Raw genomic sequence first — 12,367 nt, 5'->3', positions numbered from 1 at the left:
AATGGAACAGACAATAGTTCAATTCCAACGAGGTCATGCTCCTCTTTAACTCTCAGCGTCAAAGTATTCATCCCCCAGACTCTCTGCAGTTTTTCATGTACCAATCATGGAATCTTCGCATCATCGTTGTTAGAGATCTTTCATCTCTGGCGAGAGGCTACCCGTAATGGTATTCGTGTTCGTCCACCTCCAAGAAATCATAATGTACATCGCCAAGCAGGTAATCTCCAAGATTGGTATTGGGGAAAATCTCCGGATGATTAGCGACGATATCGCTAGACACCTTGAGCGGGGGGCACGATTGGTTCGCTTGTTCGCCGAGCTGGGCATTTTTTTCCCCAGCTTGTCGTTCTGCTAACTTTTGATCACTGATAGTACTTCCCGACCGGTTGCTACCTCTTGAGCACTGCGTTGGTTTTCCCTTGAAGAGGAAAGGGTGATGCAGCAAAGTAGCGTAAGTATTTCCCTCAGTTTTTGAGAACCAAGGTATCAATCCAGTAGGAGGCTACGCACAAGTCCCTCATACCTACACAAAACAAATAAATCCTCGCAACCAACGCGATAAGGGGTTGTCAATCCCTTCACGATCACTTACGAGAGTGAGATCTGATAGATATGATAGGATAATATTTTTGGTATAATTTTATGATAAGATGCAAAGTAAAATAAAAGCAAAGTAAAAAAGCAAAGGAAATAAATAAGTGTTGGAAGATTAATATGATGAAGATAGACCCGGGGGTCAAAGATTTCACTAGTGGCTTCTCTAGAGCATAAGTATTTTACGGTGGGTGAACGAATTACTGTTGAGCAATTGACAGAATTGAGCATAGTTATGAGAACATCTAGGTATGATCATGTATATAGGCATCACGTCCGAGACAAGTAGACCGACTCCTACCTGCATCTACTACTATTACTCCACTCATCGACCGCTATCCAGCATGCATCTAGAGTATTAAGTTCATGAAAACAGAGTAACGCCTTAAGCAAGATGACATGATGTAGAGGGATAAATTCATGCAATATGATCAAAACCCCATCTTGTTATCCTCGATGGCAACACTACAATACGTGCCTTGCTGCCCCTACTGTCACTGGGAAAGGACACCGCAAGATTGAACCCAAAGCTAAGCACTTCTCCCATTGCAAGAAAGATCAATCTAGTAGGCCAAACCAAACTGCTAATTCGAAGAGACTTGCAAAGATAACCAATCATACATAAAAGAATTCAGAGAAGATTCAAATATTATTCATAGATAATCTTGATCATAAACCCACAATTCATCAGTCTCAACAAACACACCGCAAAAAGAAGATTACATCGAATAGATCTCCACGAGAGAGGGGGAGAACATTGTATTGAGATCCAAAAAGAGAGAAGAAGCCATCGAGCTACTAACTATGGACCGGAAGGTCTGAGGTAAACTACTCACACTTCATCGGAGGGGCTATGGTGTTGATGTAGAAGCCCTCCGTGATGGATGCCCTCTCCGGCGGAGCTCCGGAACAGGCCCCAAGATGGGATCTCGTGGGTACAGAAGGTTGCGGCGGTGGAATTAGGTTTTTGGCTCCTGTTCTGATCGTTTGGGGGTACGTAGGTATATATAGGAGGAAGGAGTACGTCGGTGGAGCAACAGGGGGCCCACGAGAGTGGAGGGCGCGCCCTGGGGGGTAGGCGCGCCCCCTACCTCGTGGCCTCCTGGAAGTTTCTCTTACGTAGGGTCCAAGTCTTCTGGATCTTGTTCGTTCCAAAAATCACGCTCCCGAAGGTTTCATTCCGTTTGGACTCCGTTTGATATTCTTTTTGTGCAAAACTCTGAAATAGGCAAAAAACCAGCAATTCTGGGCTGGGCCTCCGGTTAATAGGTTAGTCCGAAAAACAATATAAAAGTGAATAATAAAGCCCAATAATGCCCAAAACAGAAGATAATATAGCATGGAGCAATCAAAAATTATAGATATGTTGGAGACGTATCAAGCATCCCCAAGCTTAATTCCTGCTCGTCCTCGAGTAGGTAAATGATAAAAACAGAATTTTTGATGCGGAGTGCTACTAGGCATAATTTCAATGTAATTCTTCTTAATTGTGTTATGAATATTCAGATCCGAAAGATTGAAGATAAAAGTTCATATTGACATAAAAATAATAATACTTCAAGCATACTAACTAAGCAATTATGTCTTCTCAAAATAACATGGCCAAAGAAAGTTCATCCCTACAAAATCATATAGTTTAGACATGCTCCATTTTCGTCACACAAGAATGCTCTCATCATGCACAACCCCGATGACAAGCCAAGCAATTGTTTCATACTTTAGTAATCTCAAACTTATAAACCTTCACGCAATATATGAGCGCGAGCCATGGACATAGCACTATGGGTGGAATAGAATATGATAATGGGGGTTATGTGGAGAAGACAAAAAAGGAGAAAGTCTCACATCAACGAGGCTAATCAATGAGCTATGGAGATGCCCATCGATTGATGTTAATGCAAGGAGTAGGGATTGCCATGCAACGGATGCACTAGAGCTATAAATGTATGAAAGCTCAACAAAAGAAACTAAGTGGGTCTGCATCCAACTTGCTTGCTCACGAAGACCTAGGGCACTTGAGGAGGCCCATTGTTGGAATATACAAGCCAAGTTCTATAATGAAAAATTCCCACTAGTATATGAAAGTGACAAAACAAGAGACTCTCTATCATGAAGATTATGGTGCTACTTTGAAGCACAAGTGTGGCAAAGGATAGTAACATTGTCCCCCCTCTCTTTTTCTCTCATTTTTTTGGGCCTTCTCTTTTTTTATGGCCTTTCTCTTTTTTATTATTATTATTCCTCACTTGGGACAATGCTCTAGAAAATGATGATCATCACACTTCTATTTATTTACAACTCAATGATTACAACTCGATACTAGAACAAAGTATGACTCTATATGAATGCCTCCGGCGGTGTACCGGGATATGCAATGAACCAAGAGTGACATGTATGAAAGAATTATGAATGGTGGCTTTGCCACATATACTATGTCAACTACATGATCATGCTAAGCAATATGACAATGATGGACGTGTCATGATAAACGGAATGGTGGAAAGTTGCATGGCAATATATCTCGGAATGGCTATGGAAATGCCATAATAGGTATGTATGGTGGCTGTTTTGAGGAAGATATAAGGAGGTTTATGTGTGAAAGAGTGTATCATATCACGAGGTTTGGATGCACCGGCGGAGTTTGCACCAACTCTCAATGTGAGAAAGGGCAATGCACGGTACCGAAGAGGCTAGCAATGATGGAAGGGTGAGAGTGCGTATAATCCATGGACTCAACATTAGTCATAAAGAACTCACATACTTATTGCAACAATCTACAAGTCATCAAAAACCAAGCACTACGCGCATGCTCCTAGGGGGATAGATTGGTAGGAAAAGACCATCGCTCGTCCCCGACCGCCACTCATAAGGAGGACAATAAAAAAATCACCTCATGTTTCAAATTTGTTACATAACGTTTACCATACGTGCATGCTACGGGACTTGCAAACTTCAACACAAGCATTTCTCAAATTCACAACTACTCAACTAGCACGACTTTGATATTATTACATCCATATCTCAAAACAATCATCAAGCATCAAACTTCTCTTAGTATTCAACACACTCATAAGAAAGTTTTTACTAAACTTGAATACCTAGCGTATTAGGATTATTTAAGAAAATTACCATGCTATTTAAGACTCTCAAAATAATCTAAGTGAAGCATGAGAGATCAATAGTTTCTATAAAACAAATCCACCACCGTGCTCTAAAAGATATAAGTGAACTACTAGAGCAAAACTATATCTCAAAAGATATAAGTGAAGCATATAGAGTATTTTAATAATTTCCAAATCATGTATGGCTCTCTCAAAAGGTGTGTACAGCAAGGATGATTGTGGTAAACTAAAAAACAAAGACTCAAATCATACAAGACGCTCCAAGCAAAACACATGTCATGTGGTGAATAAAAATATAGCTCCAAGTAAAGTTACCGATGGAAGTAGACGAAAGAGGGGATGCCTTCCGGGGCATCCCCAAGCTTTGGCTTTATGGTGTCCTTAGATTATCTTGGGGGTGCCATGGGCATCCCCAAGCTTAGGCTCTTGCCACTCCTTGTTCCATAATCCATCAAAATCTTTCACCCAAAACTTGACAACTTCACAACACAAAACTCAACGGAAAATCTCGTGAGCTCCGTTAGCGAAAGAAAACAAAAGACCACTTCAAGGTACTGTAATGAACTCATTCTTTATTTATATTGGTGTTAAACCTACTGTATTCCAACTTCTCTACGGTTTATAAACTATTTTATTAGCCATAGATTCATCAAAATAAGCAAACAACACACGGAAAACAGAATCTGTCAAAAACAGAACAGTCTGTAGTAATCTGTAACTAACGCAAACTTCTGGAACTCCAAAACATCAGAAAAAATAGGACGACCTAGAAAATTTGTTTATTGATCAGCAGCAATTGGAATCACTATTTTATCACGTTCTGGTGATTTTTAACAATTATTTTCGTGAACAGAAAGTTTCTGGAAATTTCTGCAAGATCAAATAACTATCATCCAAGAAGATCCTATAGGTTTAACTTGGCACAAACACTAATTAAAACACAAAAACACATCTAACCAGAGGCTAGATCAAATATTTATTCCTAAACAGAAGCAAAAAGCAAAAAAGCCTAAAAATAAAATTGGGTTGCCTCCCAACAAGCGCTATCGTTTAACGCCGCTAGCTAGGCATAAAAGCAAGGATAGATCTAGGTATTGCCATCTTTGGTAGGCAATTCTTAAATGAGGCATCTACCATCCTTAGGAATTTCTTTATTTTTATTTATTATCAAACTTTCAGGCACAAGATTGAAAAATTCATTTGCAATAAAGGGTTCCTTAATGATAGCAAAAAGATTGGGATGAATACTTATAGATTTGAGATCCGCAGTTTCCTTACTAGAGGATTCACCCTTATTTTTAGGAACATACATAAGCTTGGCAATTTTAGTAGGAGGACTTGGAGTATTCTTAACGGAAGAAAAAGCGGTTCCCAAGTTGGTAATGATATCCTCAAGTTTATCGATCCTAACGGAATCCTGATTTATTTTCTCATTAACTATAGTTTCCTTTTCTTTAATATTTTTCAAGGTGACTCCTACTTTAGATCCATATTGAGTGATTCGGTTGTGGATCTTTTTATCCAAATTTTCAATTAACTCTACGGTAGCAACCTTATTTTCAATAATTTCAAGTCTTTGCATTACATGCTCCAAAGTTAACATAGTTCCATTAACCAAAAGAGGCGGTGAGCCAAACAAATCTATCATAGCATTATAAGAATCAAAAGTATGGCTACCCAAGAAATCCCCTCCGATAATGGTATCAAAGATATATTTATACCAAGGATTAGCACCTAACTAAAAATTTCGGAGAAGAACGGAAGTAGATTGCTTCGTGGTAGATCTATTTTGAGCTTTGCAAATTCTATACCAAGCGTCTTTTAGATTTTCTCCCTCCCTTTGCTTAAAATTTAGAACTTCATTCTCGGGAGAAAACGGAGAAGATAGAAGACTAGCCATAACGGCAAGCAAACGAGAAAAAAGGCAAAAGGAAAAGAGAGGGCGAATAAAACGGCAAGGGTGAAGGGGGGGAGAGGAAACGAGAGGCAAATGGCAAATAATGTAATGCGGGAGATAAGGGATTGTGATGGGTACTTGGTATGTTGACTTTTGCGTAGACCTCCCCGGCAACGGCGCCAGAAATCCTTCTTGCTACCTCTTGAGCACTGCGTTGGTTTCCCTTGAAGAGGAAAGGGTGATGCAGCAAAGTAGCGTAAGTATTTCCCTCAGTTTTTGAGAACCAAGGTATCAATCCAGTAGGAGGCTACGCGCAAGTCCCTCGTACCTGCACAAAACAAATAAATCCTCACAACCAACGCAATAAGGGGTTTTCAATCCCTTCACGGTCACTTACGAGAGTGAGATCTGATAGATATGATAGGATAATATTTTTGGTATTTTTTTATGATAAGATGCAAAGTAAAATAAAAGCAAAGTAAAAAGCAAAGGAAATAAATAAGTGTTGGAAGATTAATATGATGAAGATAGACCCAGGGGTCATAGATATCACTAGTGGCTTCTCTCGAGAGGATAAGTATTTTACGGTGGGTGAACGAATTACTGTTGAGAAATTGGTAGAATTGAGCACAGTTATGAGAATATCTAGGTATGATCATGTATATAGGCATCACGTCCGAGACAAGTAGACCGACTCCTGCCTGCATCTACTACTATTACTCCACTCATCGACCGCTATCCAGCATGCATCTAGAGTATTAAGTTCATGAAAACAAAGTAACACCTTAAGCAAGATGACATGATGCAGAGGGATAAATTCATGCAATATGCTAAAAACCCCATCTTGTTATCCTCGATGGCAACAATACAATACTTGCCTTGCTGCCCCTACTGTCACTGGGAAAGGACACCGCAAGATTGAACCCAAAGCTAAGCACTTCTCCCATTGCAAGAAAGATCAATCTAGTAGGCCAAACCAAACTGATAATTCGAAGAGACTTGCAAAGATAACCAATCATACATAAAAGAATTCAGAGAAGATTCAAATATTGTTCATAGATAATCTTGATCATAAACCCAAAATTCATCAGTCTCAACAAACACACCGCAAAAAGAAGATTACATCTAATAGATCTCCACGAGAGAGGGGGAGAACATTGTATTGAGATCCAAAAAGAGAGAAGAAGCCATCTAGCTACTAACTATGGAACCGAAGGTCTGAGGTAAACTACTCACACTTCATCGGAGGGGCTATGGTGTTGATGTAGAAGCCCTCCGTGATGGATGCCCTCTCCGGCGGAGCTCCGGAACAGGCCCCAAGATGGGATCTCGTGGGTGCAGAAGGTTGCGGCGGTGGAATTAGGTTTTTGGCTCCTGTTCTGGTCGTTTGGGGGTACGTAGGTATATATAGGAGGAAGGAGTACGTCGGTGGAGCAACAGGGGGCCCACGAGGATGGAGGGCACGCCCTGGGGGGTAGGTGTGCCCCCCTACCTCGTGGCCTCCTGGAAGCTTCTCTTACGTAGGGTCCAAGTCTCCTGGATCTTGTTCGTTCCAAAAATCACGCTCCCGAAGGTTTCATTCCGTTTGGACTCCGTTTGATATTCTTTTTCTGCGAAACTCTGAAATCGGCAAAAAAGCAGCAATTCTGGGCTGGGCCTCCGGTTAATAGGTTAGTCCCAAAAACAATATAAAAGTGAATAATAAAGCCCAATAATGTCCAAAACAGAAGATAATATAGCATGGAGCAATCAAAAATTATAGATACGTTGGAGACGTATCACCACTCCGCTTTGATATATGACCTTTCAATAATGCGATCATAGTTGGATTGCGGCGGAGAAGGTGGTGCTCGCTTCAGGGCATCGATAGTGCGCTTTGCTTTCACTGGATCTATCTTCTCCTCCGGAGGTGGATGTTTCTTTGCGTTCACCCCTTGAAAGTAGTTCCTCACTTCGGCTTCCACGATCTTCTTGTTTTCCTCCACGGTCATCTTGTATGGTAACTTCTTTAGAGGCTTGAGAGATGGACCGAATCTGTATTGTCTCCCGCCTCTGGTTGTACTGCTAGACGCGGGAGCAGACGGAGCGTCTGCGGCTATCTTCTTTCCTTGCTTACGAGGCGGAGGAGAAGGACTACGACGCGCCGGAGCAGCCAGAGCGGCGGCGGGTCTCTTCCGCCCTTGCTGACGAGGCGGAGAAGGAGGAGGCTGGCTGCTCGGGCGCGCCGGCGCAGGCGGAGGAGGTGGAGTGTTGCCACGCGCCGAAGAAGGAAGCTGAGTGCCCTGATCACTCGCTGGAGGAGGAGGCGGAGGAGGAGGCCGAGGAGGAGGCGGAGTGCCCTGACTCGCCGGAGGAGGAGGAGGCGGAGGTGTCCAGTTCGGAAGGTTGATGAGCTCCTTCCGCCATAGGCATGGAGTCTTCAGAGCAGAACCCAGCCGAGTCTCCCCTTCACGGGTAGGGTGGTCAAGCTCGAGGTCCTCAAATCCCTCCGTTATTTCGTCCACCGTCACCCTAGCATATCCTTCTGGAATTGGATGGCAGTGAAAAGTTGCGTCGGGTTCAGGAGGTCGAACAGAGCCGACAACTGCCTTGACTTTGATGTTCTGCCATTGCGTCATAAGGTGGCAATGTTGAGACTCTGTGATACCATCCACAGGGTAGCTAGCATGAAACGTGAAGATAGGCTCCAGCTGAAGCAGCTCGGTGGAAGCCATGCTGCTTTTCCGCTGAGATGGCGGGGTAGCTTCGGGGGTAGCTTCGGCAGGTCGCTTGTTGCGAACTGCTTCTTGTTCCTCTAGCCCTTGTACCCTTGCGTGCAGTGCCTGGAGTTGGGTCTGCTCCACTTTCTTCCTCCTCTGCTGGTATTTGTAACCGCCTGCGTCCGGAAACCTAGCCTTCCACGGAACGGAGCCTGGCGTGCCTCGTGTCCGTCCAGGGTGCTCAGGATTCCCGAGGGCGATTGTGAGCTCGTTGTTCTCTCTGTCTGGAACGAACGTCCCTTGCTGCGCTGCATCGATATACTGCTGAAGCTTCTTGACGGGTATGTTAAGTTGATCGTTCGTCCAAACGCACTTCCCTGATACAGGGTCCAAGGTTCCGCCAACCCTGAAGAACCAAGTCCGGCAACGGTCTGGCCAGTTCAATGTCTCTGGTTCGACCCCTTTATGAAGCAGGTCATTCTCAGCCTTGGCCCACAATGGCCGGGCTTTAAGGTAGCCACCTGACCCCGTGCGATGGTGAAGCTGCTTCTTCGCAGCATTTTTCTTATTTGTCGCTAACATCTTCTTACTCTCGTCTGATGCCTTGTGGGCCACAAATGCGGGCCAGTGATCTCGGATTTTCTCATACCGGCCGGGGAATTCTGGTGTCTTTTCTTGGTCGACAAACGATGTTTTCAGCTCATTCTTCCGCCTCCTGAATAGTTCTGCCATCTTCTTAAGAGCATGAGACTTGATCAATTGCTCTTTAATTGGCTTCTCCGGATCCTCCTCTGGCGGTAGGGTGAAATTTGCCTTCAGCGCGGTCCAAAGATCATCTTTCTGCATATCGTTGACATAAGACACCTCAGGGTCTTCCTTCTTAGGCTTAAACCATTGGTGGATGCTGATCGGGATCTTGTCCCTAACAAGAACCCCACACTGAGCAGAAAATGCTTCCTTGGTCTGGATGGGTTCAATCGGTTGGCCATCGCGCGCGATTGCTGTGATCTCAAACCTTTCATCCGAGCGCAACTTTTTCTTTGGGCCTCGTTTCTTTACCAAGTTGTGCTCGATCCGGAGGGCTAGAAAAAAGAAGAAAGACGAGAGTTAATTAATATGTGTACATACCAAAACAATGAATGCATCAATTAGCTAGTCATCAGAGGCTTAATTAATATATATACCTGGCCGGACTCTGTTCGGTCACTGGAGCCGTCATCACGGTCTCCTTCTTGCACCGGTATTCGGTCACCGGAGCCATCTTATTCATGTCTTTACTCCTCCATTGTTCGATCACCGTAGCCTGCTTCTTCACCCTGTCCTTCCAGACCATCATTGTTGTTAAGATACGAGAAGACATCAGCTCCGGCTAATATTATGTCCCCCAACACCTCTTCTGCTGCCTGGTCTCGTCCGTGCTCCATTGTTTCTGCAAATATTACAACATGGCAATTATTATACAAACATGACAGCAGGTGGATATATTAGTGGCAAACGTAGACCTAGCTACCTAATCACAACAAGGAATCATATTAGTGGCCTCGGCAACGCTTCAAGGGTTCGGGGTGGCCTCGACGACAATGCTCTTTTAACTTGGTAAATTTGGGTGGCCTCGGCAACACTTCAAGGGTCCATATGCAAAAGCCATGGATTTCTTCAATACTTTAACACTAGCTAGGCAACCTCTCGACCCCTCGGCGATCCTCGACCGTCGACCGCTCGGGCAATTCCACGACCCTCTACCCTATTTCCCGACCCTCGACCCCCTCATGTCACGTTTGTCTAGTGTCAAAGGATTCAACAAAACCATGTCTTCATCATTAGGCGAAAGTAACAGGCGCATGATGGTACGAACATGGCAACGAAGTAACCCTCGGTCCCTCGACGACCCTCGAACCCTCGACCCTCGAACCCTCGGCGACCCTCGACCCCTCGGTGACCCTCGACCCTCTACCCTAGCTAGTTCCCGACCCTCGCCCCTCGAACCCTCGGCGACCCCTCCCCCCCTCATGTCGAAGTTATCGGGAAGGGGGTATATCGATAACTACATACCCGATAAAAAATAAGAAAAGGAAGAAGAAGAAAAAAAAGAAGAAAAAAAAGAGGAGAAGAAGAAAGGAATAGAGGAGAAGAAGAAAAAATAGAATATTTTCTATTTTTTCTTCTTCTCCTCTATTCCTTTCTTTCTTCTCCTCTTTTATTTCCTTTTTTCCTCTTCTTATTCATTTCTCCTCTTCTTCTCCTTTTTCTTTTCCTTCTTCCTAAACTAAACATAAACTAAAATAATCCTCAAACTAAACGAAACTTCTCCTCCACCCTTTTTTTTCTTCTTCTTCTTTTTTCCCCTAAAATTTTATGAACAAAATTACAACAGAAAAAATAAAATTCTATGAACAAAATTACAACACAAGAAAACCATAAAAAATCTATAAAAAATGACATATTCTTTGCATATGAACATACAAACATTTGCATATTCTACAATAATATCACCAAAAAAAAATCTATGAACAGAAAAAATCCTAACTTTTGCATATGAACATACATACATCATCATCATAATCTACTACTACTACAATATGAACAATATATATATATATATATATATATATATATATATATATATATATATATATGTGTGTGTGTGTGTGTGTGAACAGTGCCTTCGTCGTCGGCGTCGAGGCGGGCGCGCGGTGGCGTTGGGGCGCGGGGGCGAAGGGGGAGAGGAGGGGGAACGGCGCGGTGAGGCTCACAGTGCAGGCGAGCGGCGGCGAGGTCGGGGCAGGGCGCTCGGCGTGCGCGACAGCGAGGTCCGGGCAGCGCGCGGCGAGGTCGGGGCAGGGCTCGGCGATGGCGAGGTCGGGGCAGGGCGCGTCGAGGTCGGGGCAGGGGCGACGACGGAGACGGCGGACGGGGGCGGCAGCCTGGCGGCGTCGATGTCGGCGGCGTCGTCGGGGCGACAACTGCGAGATGAGAAGTGAAAATTTTCACAAGTCCTGCTTATATACCCAGAGCATTGGTCCCGGTTCATAGCACCAACCGGGACCAATGCCCCCTTTACTCCCGGTTTGTGCCACCAGCCGGGAGCAAAGGTCTCTTTTCAGCAGCCCAAAGGGCGGGAAGCAGAGGCCTTTGGTCCCGTTTGGTGGCACCAACCGGGACTAAAGGGGTGCTTTGGTACTGGTTGGTGCCACGAACCGGTACCAAATCATCCCTTTAGTCTCGGTTGGTGCCACCAAGCGGGACCAAAGGCCTTGTGCTGCCCTACGTCAAAAGTTTAGTCCCACCTCGCTAGTTGAGAGAGCTCGAGAGTGGTTTATAAGCGCTGCTGCGCTCACCCTCTCGAGCTCATCTCAATTGCAGGCTTTCGGGCCTAACCGTACACTGTGTGCCTGTGGGCCTACTGGGCCTGTTGCGGGCTTGAATCCTGGCCCATGATTGGGTTTCTAGTCGTATCCAGGCCGTGGTGGCCCAGTAGGTGGCACTTTTTTTGTTTTCCTTGTTGCTTTATTTATTTTATTTTGTTTCTACTTACAACAAAATACTTACTGTTGCTATTTTATTTTATTTTGTTTCTACTTATTTATTAAAGTTTATTTTGTTTCTACTTATTTATTTGATTTTGTTTCTACTTATTTTATTTTGTTTCTACTTATTTATTTTATTTTGTTTCCACTTATTTATTTTATTTGGTTTCTACTTATTTATTTTATTTTGTTTCTACTTATTTATTTTGTTTTGAACAGAAAATACTTTGATAATTTTAGTTGATTCCTTTTGCTATTAGAGTTTCATGAAAGTTTTCTATTTCATTATTTTTTCTATTACAATTTCATTAAAGTTTATTTTGCTTCTACTTATTTATTTTATTTTATTTTTTGCTTTTTATTGATTTTATGTAAATTCCTTTTTGCTTTAAATGTTTCGAACATAAAATACTTTGATAATTTTAGTTGCATAAATTTTATATAATTTAAGTTGCAATAATACTAGAGGTTTATAAAAACCTTTTAGTTGATTCCTTTAGTACCGGTTCTAAGGCTGTTACAATG

The sequence above is a fragment of the Aegilops tauschii genome, chromosome 7, assembly GCF_002575655.3.
Source record: "Aegilops tauschii subsp. strangulata cultivar AL8/78 chromosome 7, Aet v6.0, whole genome shotgun sequence".
NCBI classification, from domain to species: domain Eukaryota; kingdom Viridiplantae; phylum Streptophyta; class Magnoliopsida; order Poales; family Poaceae; genus Aegilops; species Aegilops tauschii.
The sequence above is the reverse complement of the archived record's forward strand: the minus strand, read 5'-3'. Positions refer to the sequence as shown.